At 40.2% G+C, this 13,764-nt stretch overlaps 1 protein-coding gene across 1 annotated transcript in view; it reads right to left on the bottom strand.

The window, feature by feature from the left end:
* gabbr2 (gamma-aminobutyric acid (GABA) B receptor, 2) overlaps positions 1-13,764 on the bottom strand; it is a 115,175-nt gene that overhangs the window by 85,541 nt on the left and 15,870 nt on the right. The gene's annotated exons all lie outside the window — the stretch shown is intronic.

A 13,764-nucleotide genomic window follows, 5' to 3' on the forward strand; every position in this document is an offset into this window, starting at 1 on the left:
TATCGGCGACTCCTTTGGTTGATTACACAGCAGGGGAAAACGTAAACGGCTTCCTTACTGATTGATCCTTCCATGATGACATTATGTTGTGTTCTTGTGCCGCTGACAAACGGGACTCAATTTTCTGAAATGGGAGCTAACAGCTGACGGATAATGTACATTTATGAAATATTTAAATAGTAGTACTATAGTAGGTGTCTTTAAAGGTCAGCCACATAAAGAGTCTTTGTGTAAGAGACTAAATCGTATTTGTTTGTGTGATGGAGGCCTGGATGGAGTCGTGTGTACGCAAACATACACCTATCCCCGTGTGTGTGTGTGTGTGTGTGTGTGTGTGAGCCAATGAGAACGCCCGGCTGGAGCTAACCATGATGAAATGCCTTGTTAGCGCCACAAACAGAGGCAGCTGTACTTGTCCTCCATCTGATAGCAAATTACTGCACTCAAATGGCAACCTGAGCCCCGCCGTATACATACCAATACCGTACGCCATGCATCTATACGTCCATATATACGTATGCACATGGCAACCTGAGCCCAGCCGTATACATACCAATACCGTACGCCATGCATCTATACGTCCATATATACGTATGCACATGGCAACCTGAGCCCAGCCGTATGCATACCAATACCGTACGCCATGCATCTATACGTCCATATATACGTATGCACATGGCAACCTGAGCCCAGCCGTATACATACCAATACCGTACGCCATGCATCTATACGTCCATATATACGTATGCACATGGCAACCTGAGCCCAGCCGTATGCATACCAATACCGTACACCATGCATCTATACGTCCATATATACGTATGCACATGGCAACCTGAGCCCAGCCGTATACATACCAATACCGTACGCCATGCATCTATACATCCATATATACGTATGCACATGGCAACCTGAGCCCAGCCGTATACATACCAATACCGTACGCCATGCATCTATACGTCCATATATACGTATGCACATGGCAACCTGAGCCCAGCCGTATACATACCAATACCGTACGCCATGCATCTATACGTCCATATATACGTATGCACATGGCAACCTGAGCCCAGCCGTATGCATACCAATACCGTACGCCATGCATCTATACGTCCATATATACATATGCACATGGCAACCTGTAAATGTAAATTCATTCCGGTCTCCGTTTGATTCAAGCCGGAGCGCTTGTACTTGAAAGTAAAGGCTGACTGTAGCCCCCCCCCCAACCCACCCCCACCCCTGCCACCAGCGCTCATTGGGGTCATTAATCACTTTTCACTCATCCTGACTGAAGAAGAAGAAGAAGAAGAAGAAGAAGAAGAAGAGGTGCTTTCATGGCTGACAGGTCATTCACAGCAACATCCAAAGCCTTAAGTGTTACTTGGAGGGGTGGGGGGAGGAATGGGGGGGGGGGCTTTCAATATATGCAGGAGACGCCTGCTAACATTTAAACAAGCGCCTCTGGAGGATGACAGAAGAGTCCACATTGATCCCGTGGATCAAGTCCGATTGTGATGGAGTGGACTTTTGTCCGCCTTTCTTCCCCTGTGATGTCTCACGTCTGCTCGCTAGCGACAACAACACAGGAAGTCAACTCGTAGTCCCGTCCTGCGAGAACGCTGATGCTCAGACTTGGAAAACCCACAGCTCTACACAGGACGCATGTATTGAAATATTTATTAATATACTAATTGTTATATATGATCATTATTGATTGGGATTGTAGGATAAGCGGCATAGAAAAAGCATGAATGGATGGATGTTATGATCTTGGTCTTGTCCTATCTCTCTGTCTTTCTCCACAAACCAGGAAGTAGCCTGTTAGCTTATATAAATGTAGCAATTTTTATTGATACCTTTATTTTTGTCATTTGGAGTCATAACAGAAGTGTTCCCCCCACCCTATAATGTAAATGGTACAGTCCTAGCTCTCTGTCTTTCTCCACAAACCAGGAAGTAGCCTGTTAGCTTATATAAATGTAGCAATTTTTATTGAAACCTTTGTTTTTGTCATTTGGAGTCATAACGGAAGTGTTCCCCCTGCCTTACAATGTAAATGGTACAGTCCTATCCCTCTGTCTTTCTTCACAAACCAGGAAGTAGCCTGCTAGCTTATATAAATGTAGCAATTTGTATTGAAACCTTTATTTTTGTCATTTGGAGTCATAATGGTAGTGTTCCCCCTGCCTTATAATGTAAATGGTACAGTCCCATCCCTCTGTCTTTCTCCACAAACCAGGAAGTAGCCTGCTAGCTTATATAAATGTAGCAATTTTTATTGATACCTTTATGTTTGTCATTTGGAGTCATAACAGAAGTGTTCCCCCCACCCTATAATGTAAATGGTACAGTCCCATCCCTCTGTCTTTCTCCACAAACCAGGAAGTAGCCTGCTAGCTTATATAAATTTAGCAATTTGTATTAAAACCTTTATTTTTGTCATTTGGAGTCATAATGGAAGTGTTCGCCCCACCCTATAATGTAAATGGTACAGTCCTAGCCCTCTGTCTTTCTCCACAAACCAGGAAGTAGCCTGCTAGCTTATATAAATGTAGCAATTTGTATTGAAACCTTTATTTTTGTCATTTGGAGTCATAATGGTAGTGTTCCCCCTGCCTTATAATGTAAATGGTACAGTCCCATCCCTATGTCTTTCTCCACAAACCAGGAAGTAGCCTGCTAGCTTATAAAAATGTGGCAATTGTTTTATTGAAACCTTTGTTTTTGTCATTTGTAGTCATAAGGGAAGTGTTCCCCCCACCCTATAATGTAAATGGTACAGTCCTATCCCTCTGTCTTTCTCCACAAACCAGGAAGTAGCCTGCTAGCTTATATAAATGTAGCAATATTTATTGAAACCTTTGTTTTTGTCATTTGGAGTCATAACAGAAGTGTTCCCCCTGCCTTATAATGTAAATGGTACAGTCCTATCCCTCTGTCTTTCTCCACAAACCAGGAAGTAGCCTGCTAGCTTATATAAATTTAGCAATTTGTATTAAAACCTTTATTTTTGTCATTTGGAGTCATAATGGAAGTGTTCGCCCCACCCTATAATGTAAATGGTACAATCCTAACCCTCTGTCTTTCTCCACAAACCAGGAAGTAGCCTGCTAGCTTATATAAATGTAGCAATTTGTATTGAAACCTTTATTTTTGTCATTTGGAGTCATAATGGTAGTGTTCCCCCTGCCTTATAATGTAAATGGTACAGTCCCATCCCTCTGTCTTTCTCCACAAACCAGGAAGTAGCCTGCTAGCTTATAAAAATGTGGCAATTGTTTTATTGAAACCTTTGTTTTTGTCATTTGTAGTCATAAGGGAAGTGTTCCCCCCACCCTATAATCTAAATGGTACAGTCCTATCCCTCTGTCTTTCTCCACAAACCAGGAAGTAGCCTGCTAGCTAGCAAAAACGCAGGAATTTTTGATGAAAAGTTCCTGTTTAGAGTCAAAATAAAAATCCCCCACCTTAGAATGGAAATGGTAGAGTCCTGTCTCTCTTTCTACACGAACCCTTAATTAGGAAGTGGCCTGGTATAGCCAACCTTTTGTCACTATCAGAGAACCGGGAAATAGCTTGCTAGCTAACAAAATGTTTACATTTTTTCCTTAAAGTCACGATGGAATATTTAATATGGAATGGATGGAATAATTAATCTTTTGTTTTTGCTGTTTATGGATGACAGTACCCTCCCCCCTATCCCCATCTCAGAATGGTAGAGTCCAAAAGTCTTGCCTCACTCTCCAACAACCAGTACCATGCAAGCTAACAAATAAATAAAAAAACATTTTTTGATAAAATCCATCCTTGTGCCAGCGTTATGTTTTACAGACACTGTCCTGCCCCCCCCCCACCCCACCCCACTTTGACCTTGTTATTGTATTATATGGAAGGACGACTAGACTACTATCATCTGTACACTAGTCACGTTTGTACGTGTGTGTGTGTGTGTGTGTGTGTGTGACATTATCACCAGTCCTCTCCTCACCATTGGTTATCTCATAAGAGCCATTTAGAGATGGCGGGAGGGCGCATGGGGGGGTGCATGGGGGGGCGGGGCAGGCGTATATTGGTGCTGACCTTTTGGCAGGACTGAAAGGACGTCTGTGATAAGTTGACATATTTCTCCAAATGTATGAAAAGGCTGGAGCCTTTCTTAAAAACACATCTTGTGGAAAACGTAGACGTGTGTGCGAGAGCATGTGTGCGTGTGCATGTGTGTGTATGTGTGTGTGCGTGCGAGCCTGCAGCTGTGGGATTCTACTGTCCACACACATCAATCTTGTTAGAGTGCAACGTAGCCTCCCAGGAATCCCGGCCGGCGGTCAACATTCACATCTCTGACATCCACTCTGGAAACCTCTTTCTAGTTCTTTTCCTATTCTTCCCGGCCGTTCCATCGCTTTCTTTCCCGTTCCTCCTGGTTCTTCCTCTCTTCTGTTTACCTTGCAAATGTCCGTTATATGATCCATAGTGTTGGAACTCCCGTCTACGTATTCCTCTCTCTTGTAGTGCACAAAACAACGTCCACAAAGATGCCGAGCGGGGCCGTCTTTCAGGTTCAACATCAGTGACCTCCGATCCCAAAAATCCAAAGTCTTCCCGGAAGTCATGTGACAAGTAACCGCCTCACACGATGCTGGGCATTCAATTCAATAACGAGGTCCAGCATAATGGCGGAAAACGTGACAGTGGCGGCGACGGCGGCGGCAATCGAACAATGGCGTCTCCAACAAACAGCTGACGTGCCGATGCTGCGTTGCTATGGCGACCCAGGAGAAGCAGCGGAGGAAGAGGCGGGTGACGACTCATGCGGGAAGGAGCGAGTTCGTGCAAAGGAAAAGTCGTTTGTGTCCAAGGCCGTGTCGTCAGGAAAATGGCTTTTTATTGTCCGAGCGTGGAAGGGAGCGGGAGCGGGAGCGGGAGCGGGAGCGGGAGCGGGAACGGGAGCGGGAGCGGCCATTGTTTGCTTTGTGTGTTTAGTCTTTGACTAAAGTCTTTCCGGCAGAACAGACTTAAAGGCTTAAAAAAGATGCAAAAGCAGAGAAAACGTGATGACTTCTTGGACACGTGTAAAAGAGAGAGAGGGAGATTTGGCACTCGGTGACACGGCCAGTCGTCAGAATTCCACAGCTCTCTAAGTAGGTCACGCCGCCTTTTTGTGTGCGTGTGTGTGTGTGTGTGTGTGTGTGTGTGTGTTCCTCTACGCGTCGCATCAAAAATGTATAAATCTCTGCAACATTCTCCCAGCTCCACAGAAGAAGCATCTTTATCACGGCTAATCCCATCAAAGGTGCTCGTGCTGCGACGCGCCAAAGGTGGCCAATCAGGATGGACGAGTCCAGTCCAAAGGACAAGAAGGACATCGTTTATTATCTTATGTCTTATCTTATTATTTTTTGGCGTTATTAGCTTATCCAGCAGGTGCAAATATCATATAATTTAACAAGACAACAACAACAAAAAGCAAAACAATAACAGCAAAAATTGAATGAAATATAAAGACAAAATATTAAGAAAAAATGTAGTACAAAGTTATAATTTAGCAAAAATAATGCAGCAATATTTTGAAAAATAAATAAATTTTAATACCATAAACTTGCAATATAATGAGAAAAAAATTGTTTTTTTTTTAAGTTTTAAAAATTTCAACTGAAGTTGTCATTTTTGTTGCAATGTTACAAGAATAGAAATATTATTATTACAGTATTATAATATAGAAATATTCTGGAAATGAAGTCAGAATTACGAGAAGAAAATTTACAAGAAGGAAGTCCAAATAGTAAAAAAAAAATTGAAAACTGAAAAACTATTTAAAAAAATAAAATAAAATCTAAAAAAAAAATACAAAAAAACATGAAAAACTAATTATTAGACATTATGAGGAAACATAATTAAAATTTTAAAGTCATAAAATTATGAGAAGCAAAAAAACATGCTTGTATTTTACTGTACTACATAATTCAGCCAATCATGGCCATTTTCATCCAATAGTTTGTGGATGTGATTGGCCGTAGGATGTGTCCTTTGAGAGTACAGTCCAGCGCCTTTAAGACGAGAACATCCGCAGCGTTGGTCGGGATCCAAGAGTTTGGACCCCGGCCTGACCCCCTGGATCAAATCTAAGGAAGTGGCGGCGACCCGGGAGCGCTTCCTTAAATCAAGCCGGTGCTGATCCACGTATCGCCAGCGCCCCGACGCTGAGGGGAGGAAGGCCAAGTCTTTTCAAAGTCAAATGTAAGAAAAAGACTATTTGGTTTAGTTTTATGACAAAATGCTGGGATGAAATATTGATGAGGACGCTGCCGATAAAGTGTTTAGTATGTAGAGAACCACAATGTATCCCACTGGGCATCCTCTAGGTCATGGGTTCTCAAATGGTCTTGACCTGGGACTCGTGTTCTAGTGGACACTAAGTTACAACCCACTTTTATTGTTCTTTTTATTTTATTTACACTTTTAAGTCATTTAATTTTTATGTATTTTTGCTTTTCGGTTTTTATTAATTTTGACTTTTTTTCCAGTCATATTTTTCAGTCATTTATTATATTTTTTTCTTTTCTTTTACACTCATGTCATTGTTCTTTTTATGTACTTATATTATTTAATTTGTATTTATTTCTATGATTTTTATGCTTTATTTAAATCTTCTCATTTTTTCATTTTTTTTTACATTTTTATTTAAGTCTTTATATTATATAAGTCTTTTATATTAAGTCTCATTTTGGATTTTTATGTCTTCATATCTATATTTATATGAAGTCAATCCAAGCAAATGGATTTGTTTTTTTTTAAATATTCAATTTTTTAAAAATACATTTGCCTTTTGGAGGAGGGTGGCGCAGGGTGGCGCAGGGTGGCGCAGGGTGGCGCAGGGTGGCGCAGGGTGGCGCAGGGTGGCGCAGGGTGGCGCAGGGTGGCGCAGCGTGGCAAAGCTGACTGGTAAAATGGTAAATTGGTGGAGCGCACCACCGTGAGACAACATCTCCCTCCTGCCTTATTTTGTCCGGTATGGCATCCAATGACGGGAATCTTTTCCCATTTGGATCTCCCAAAGTTTTCCCGGCATCTCATCCCAAATGCTGAGCTAAACACAAGCTAGCGTGCGCTTCCCTTCCTTACCTTGGTTGTTCCCCGCCCGTGGCCAAGCGAGAGCCTCTCACGCGCCACACGCGTGGCACAAAAGGACCAACATGGGAATAACTGCACCTCGGGGGCCCAAACGTCCCCCTTCCTGTTTCCTGTGCCGCGTGCGTGTCTCCTGCACTTGCATGCAAAGGCGGCGCGGAGAGGAAACACTCAAACACTCAACAGGAAGCGGCGGCCCTGAGAAGAGGAGGTCCAAGGGTTGGCTCTCCGAGGACGCCTCGTTGAGGACACATTGACAAAACAGAAGGCGGGGGGCGGGACACGGCGTCTTGCCAGGACGGTCGCATCTCCCATCGCAGTGATGCTATTTTGGGGTCGGCCTCGGGCGGCCGTGTGATGAGACAAAGTGACGTGGCGTGTTAACGCAACGTAAACGTCGCTACTGGAGGAAAACGCCAACAAGGAGGGGGGGGGGGGGGTGTACTTCCTGTACACCTGTGTCCCGGCCGGCACCAGGCCTGCATATTTCTAATACCTTACATGGCAGAGACGGGGTGTCCTAACATTTTCTCTTTATGTACATAAAAAAAAACGCATCTCAGCTTTGCCATCCATAGGTGAGAAAGTGTATTATTACTATTATTATTACTTATTTACTTACTTATAATTGTTACTTATTTCTTACTTATATCAACTTCCTTTTTTTCCAAATTTTTGCTTTTTTTGTAATTTTAAAAAACTTAATTTTCACAAATTTTCTATTCATATTATGACTTTATTCGCATAATTTTTTTTGCTTTTTTTTGCTTCATTCCCATATTTTAATACTCTTTTTCCCCACCCTAATTTTCCCAAAAAAATTCATTGTTTTTGTTTATCTCTCATAAAAGTTTGACTATTTTTTTCCTAACATTTTTAATTACAATTTTTTTTGTAATTTTAAAAATACTTCAACTTTCTTTTTAAAATAATTTTCGCATAATTTTTTATTCATATTATGACTTTATTGGCATAATGTTTTTGCTTCATTCCCAGATTTAATACTCTTTTTTTACCCACCATAATTTTCCAAAAAAAATTCATTGTTTTTGTTTATCTCTCATAAATGTTTGACTATTTTTTTCCCAACATTTTTTTTAATTATATTTTTTTATTGTAATTTTAAAAATACTTCAACTTTCTTTTTAAAATAATTTTCACTAATTTTCTATTCATATTATGACTTTATTGGCATAATGTTTTTGCTTCATTCCCATATTTTATTACTCTTTTTTCCTCACCCTAATTTTCCCAAAAATGATCTCATAAAAGTTTGACTATTTTTTTTCATTACAAATTTGGTTTGTTTTATTTGTTTCTCAAAATCTTCAGCCTTTTAAGGGGAACCATTGTGTGCTATTTTTAGTTGCACCGTGAGCGAGGGAGGCGTTTGCTTTGATGACCTCCTGTCGGTTTGTCCAATCGGTATTTTTATGGCTGCCTCAACTGTTCGGTTTGTCCCGGAACGTAATCCCACCGCAACGCTAGCATGGCTACGTTAGCTAAAGCGCTAACATTATGTCACTCATGCTAGGCTAGCCTGTTCACGGCTAGCCTAGGCTAGCCTGTTTGTTTTGTTTTTCTTGAAAACAAAACAAACGAACTTCCAGCTCCCACGTTTGTCGTTGGCTGACGGACAGTTGGCACAGCTGAATTTTAAGATGTGTAGAGAAGCCTACTTTTTTGTGGTTAATGAGTAAATATTGTAAGTAAGATGACAGTACCCTCAAGTATAGTAAGAATGGCGTTAAAAATTCCCTTTAGCATGAAAGGAAGTCTTTAACTAAGCAGTTTAAGCCGTTCCTGACAGGAAGCTAAGGAAATCTGCCACTTTTCTAGCCCCAAAATGCTAATTAGCTGTGACAGGATGTTGTTTTTGTACTGGTAAAAGCCCCAGCATGCTAGCGCCAGCGTTGCCTTCTAATGAGCGGCTTTCCTGCAACACAATCAGACCACAAGTCCTGGAAAAGGGAAGTCGGGTACGGACAAAGACGGAATAAAGGAGCCCGGATTGGAAAGCGGCGGCGGGAGGAAGGAGGAAACAAGCAAGCAGAAAAGTTTCCCGAGCGCTACGACGGCGTGGGCGGCGAGGCAGAGCGTGGGTGTGCGTTCGCAAGAGAGAGGGGGGAGGCGGCGGGAAGTGGATCATGAGTCGGGCTGTCCGCTCGCCTGGCGCACAATACAGGCCTGTCAATCAAGCGTCCGCTTACAGCGCGTTTCGTCATTGCGAGAAAACAAAGAGCGACTGATGAAATCTTCACGCACGCGGAAGCCTTTTTTTTTTTTTTTTGCACATCTTCGCCGGTCGCCAAGGAAATGGGGATTTTCGTGCGGGGGGCCTGCATCCCGTTGCCATGGAAACAGAAACCCGTTGAGCTGAGCAGGTGAACGTGGAACATGAATGATTATTAGATATCAGCATGCGTACTTGTCATGTTACCATGCGTACTATAATTGGCATTAGAAACTAAACAGGCTTTGCTACACATCTTAAAATAAAACATGATTAGACTGCGAGTCAAGACCGCTTCGCTCTTTCCATAGTAGCTCGTAGGCGAGCCGGGAGCCTAAAATGAGCAACTATTTCAGCTGTCTGGGAATGTTTGCTATGCTAACGACTTCCACCACATTAGTAGTACTCGTATTATTACACAGGCAATCACAGCAATAATACTCTCACTGTAATATTTGCTCCACTTTTTCCATCACATGGACAAGCCTGGCATGTTCACGTCATGACTTCAAGCTAATACCACTTAGTAATCATTTGTACAAAAGTAAAAGCACATGTTGGATTGAAATGGAAGGATTGAAAAACATGGCGCATAAAAGCCAACCCACACATGTTTAAACATATATTTATACTGTATATTATGAAATGCTAAAGAAGCATAAAAAAGTAATAAATAAAATGTAAAAAAATCACAATTTGCATGAATAAAATATATAATTCAATATTGTAATATATAATTGTAATATATAATTCAAATATATAAATATTATTTAAAAAATCAAAATTATGTATCAAATAATTTATAATAATAAAACATAAAATTAATAATTAAGTATAATTAAATATAATAATTATAAAATATAAATAATAAAATAAATATATAATAGATTAACCATATATTTATAATGTATATTATGAAATGTTAAAGATGCATAATAAATTCATGCAAATGTCAAAAAACAATTTGCATGAATAAAACCATATTCAAATATATAAATATTATTTAAATTTTTTTAAATCAAAATGATGTATCAAATAATTTATAATAATAAAATACAAACATTAATAATTAAGTATAATTAAATATAATAATTATACATAATAAAATAAATATAAAAAAATATAATAATTAATTAATTAATTAATTAATAAAGGAGATGATATATACAACATATGAATTAATTATCTTAAGATAGGGAGTTACTTTTCATTCACCCTGTATATAAATGAACCCCCAAAATTAATACATTTACATAACATTTTTATTTATATATTGTTATTTATGCTATGTATTATTATTATGTGTTTTTACTGTTACTGTATACTATTATCATATTTTTTGTTTTACTCCCTTTCCATCCATAAGGTACTGTATGCAAATTAGACAAGTCGCCCCCCCGCCACAAATAGAACGCAGTCCTGTGGGAAACACTGAAGACGTCCTTTCACTACAACGATGGCTCTCCACACAAACAACGACAACTGTAAACAAAGTGGTGATGTACAACGGGTTCAAGGCGGAGCTAAGTTGTGCTTGCAGAGAGAGAGAGAGAGAGAGTGAGAGAGAGAGAGAGAGAGAGAGAGAGAGAGAGAGAGAGGTCATCTTATTGGAGGTTCCCTTCGAGCCCCGCAGGTTGAACAACATCTCGCATTAGCCGCGCCGCAGCGACGGAGAGAAGAAAAACCCTCGCCTTGTCTCCATAATTCATGTTTGCATGCAGCACATCGCGAGCAGGGTGGGGGGGGGGGGTCTTCTAAAACACACACACAGCTTGAAGAGGAAAGATGGTGGGGGTGGGTGGGGGAATCAAACGACGGCGCTGCTGGCCCGATGCGTCCACATGACCTTATTTGATAGCGCACGTGAAAGCAAGAGCCCAATTAGACACGGGCGCCGCTTTGGGGGAGGAGGGGGCTGGGCGGCAGCTGGTCAGCCCCCCCAACCCCCCCGTTCCCATTACATACTTTGTCAGCATTAAGGCCTCCTTCTCTGTATTTATCTATTTGTTTTATTCTTCAGATGCTATATTTACTCCACTACGCCGCTAGCGCTGCTGAGTGCACACGCTAACAAAAGAGTGGAAGGCCACCAAACGCGTGCACGAACTCAATCCGGGAACTCGATGCAAGAAACAATCGATTTGAACTGACGCAGGGATATAAACAGGAGGAATTGTCTTAGTTTCGGGGGTTTTGGGACCCCCTTCTAATGCAAAAAGACTATTTCGGTGAACTCTAAAAGCACAAGGAAGAGTTCTATTGGCAATCCAACTCTGCTCATACAAAAACCAATAGGCTTCTTGATTTCACCTAGCATAGCATAGCTTGACGCAGCTAGCGGCTAGCTGACACAACATATAGCATCTTGCAAGCATTTTCGCTCTGATATCCTTTAAAAAAAAATCTATTAAAATCGCCGGAGCGGGAAACAAACCGAAAAAAATCTGCACCTTTTCCCAGATTTGCACCAAACACCTTGCATAAATGCTGAATGGAAGAGATACATTTTTTATTACATATTTTTTGTTATTAAAATGACTTTATGTCACCTCATAATATCCCAAGTTTATTTTTTCTTGTTAGATTACAACTTTTTTTCCTAATATTTTGACTTTATTGTCATAACATAACAGCTGTTTTTTCACAATTTTCCTGTTGTTTTAATTTTCCAACTATTTTAATTTTCAATTTGGGATTATAAATTCTTATTTATAAATTCATTAATTATAATAAAAAAATGTAATTATAAAAAAATTCATTATAAATGTAATTAATTATAATTATAAATATAAATTAAATATACATTAAATTATAAATGTCTTACAATAATATCACTATAATTTTCCCGCAACATCATTTTGCAAAAATGACAACTTCATTCATTGTTTTGTTTGTTTTTCATAATATTGATGACACTTTCTTATTTTTCATTTAATATTTTATGTTCTTTTTCCTCATAATATTATGCTCTTTTTGTAATATTGCCCCTTTTTTGTTAGATTTTTGCTTGACTCTTTTACTTTATGTCTAAAATCACCCCCAGCCAATAATCAACTGTGTTCTGAGCCCCCCCCCCATCTCCATCCATCAAGTCAGCATTGTCATCGTCTGGCTGTGTTGGCTCTCGCTGCGGTTCGAAACCGCAACCCCTTAATCTGGCCAAGAGCGGAATCAGCAGATTAGATATCGGCTGACTGGCACTCGGACTTTAGCCGACAGTTTCATCTTCTGTTCACAGAAAGTCACAAGCAGATTAAAGACCTCTTTTTTTTTTTTACACGTCTATTTAGCAGGGGAGGTGGGCGGGGCATGTGACAAGGACACTTTATTAGGTACAGCTACACAAATATTTTTTTTAATATTTAATTTTTAATTTAAATTAATTTTAAAAAATTTAAAAAAATATATCCTTTCCATGTATATAAAAATGTATATTAATTTTTTTTTATTTAAAATATCCATGTACATAATAATAAGCAGGGGTGTTCAAAGTGTGGCCCTGGGCCAATTATGGGATGCAGATCGTTTTTTGTTTTTTTTTGTTAGCCAGTAGGTTATTGTAAAAAAAACAACTTAAAGACAAGAAAAAATGTATCAAAAAAGGATAAAAAAGCTGAAATGTTGATACTATGAACCCAAAACCACATTCGGCAAATTGATGGAAAAGGTTGGGACTCCGCTGACGGAGACTCGAGAGTGACAGTGTGTGTGCAGTGTGTAGCCATATTCCTGTTTTTTGTATTTAAAAGCCATCCCATTCCCGTCGTGGATGGATATTGTTTAAATTCCCGTTTCACGGAGAGACAAATATTCCCAGCGCCAACGTTTCTAACATCCGTGATGAAAAGGCTGGCTTCCGCCGAGGGGTTAATCAATCTGTTACACAACAATCAGGGCACATCACAACACCCTGTGCCCCCCCCGGGCTTAAACACTGGTGTCCTTGGGTAAATAATGGTGATGCATGGCAGGGGCATTTGGGGGTCTACAGGATTTGAATCCATTACGACGTACTAGTGTGTTAAAATAGCAATCTGTGTTACTGTGGTCCCAGTTCTTGGTCCCAGACCGCTTCCTTGTATGCAGTTCTGGGCTGATCTCTCACCGTTCTCAAGATCATTTGTACCCCACAAGACCAGATTTTGCTTGGACCCCCCAGGTCAAAGGAAGTTGTCGGTATTTCCTCCAATTTCCCAAAATTGCTCCAACTTGTAGATCGGCTCATCCCATCCTTGTACAGGTCTACAATGTTGGTCCTGGTGTCCTTAGACGGCTTTCTGGTCTTGGTTCTGGTGGAGGCCCAAGTCCCACTATACTGTATGTGTATATACTTTATATATGACATATAATGTTAAAAAATTATATGGTGGGCGTCCCACAGGGACCAGTTCCAAATGAAT

The sequence above is a fragment of the Doryrhamphus excisus genome, linkage group LG7 (genome assembly GCF_037039965.1).
Source record: "Doryrhamphus excisus strain RoL-2023G ecotype Guam linkage group LG7, RoL_Dexc_Guam_v1.1, whole genome shotgun sequence".
Classification (NCBI taxonomy): domain Eukaryota; kingdom Metazoa; phylum Chordata; class Actinopteri; order Syngnathiformes; family Syngnathidae; genus Doryrhamphus; species Doryrhamphus excisus.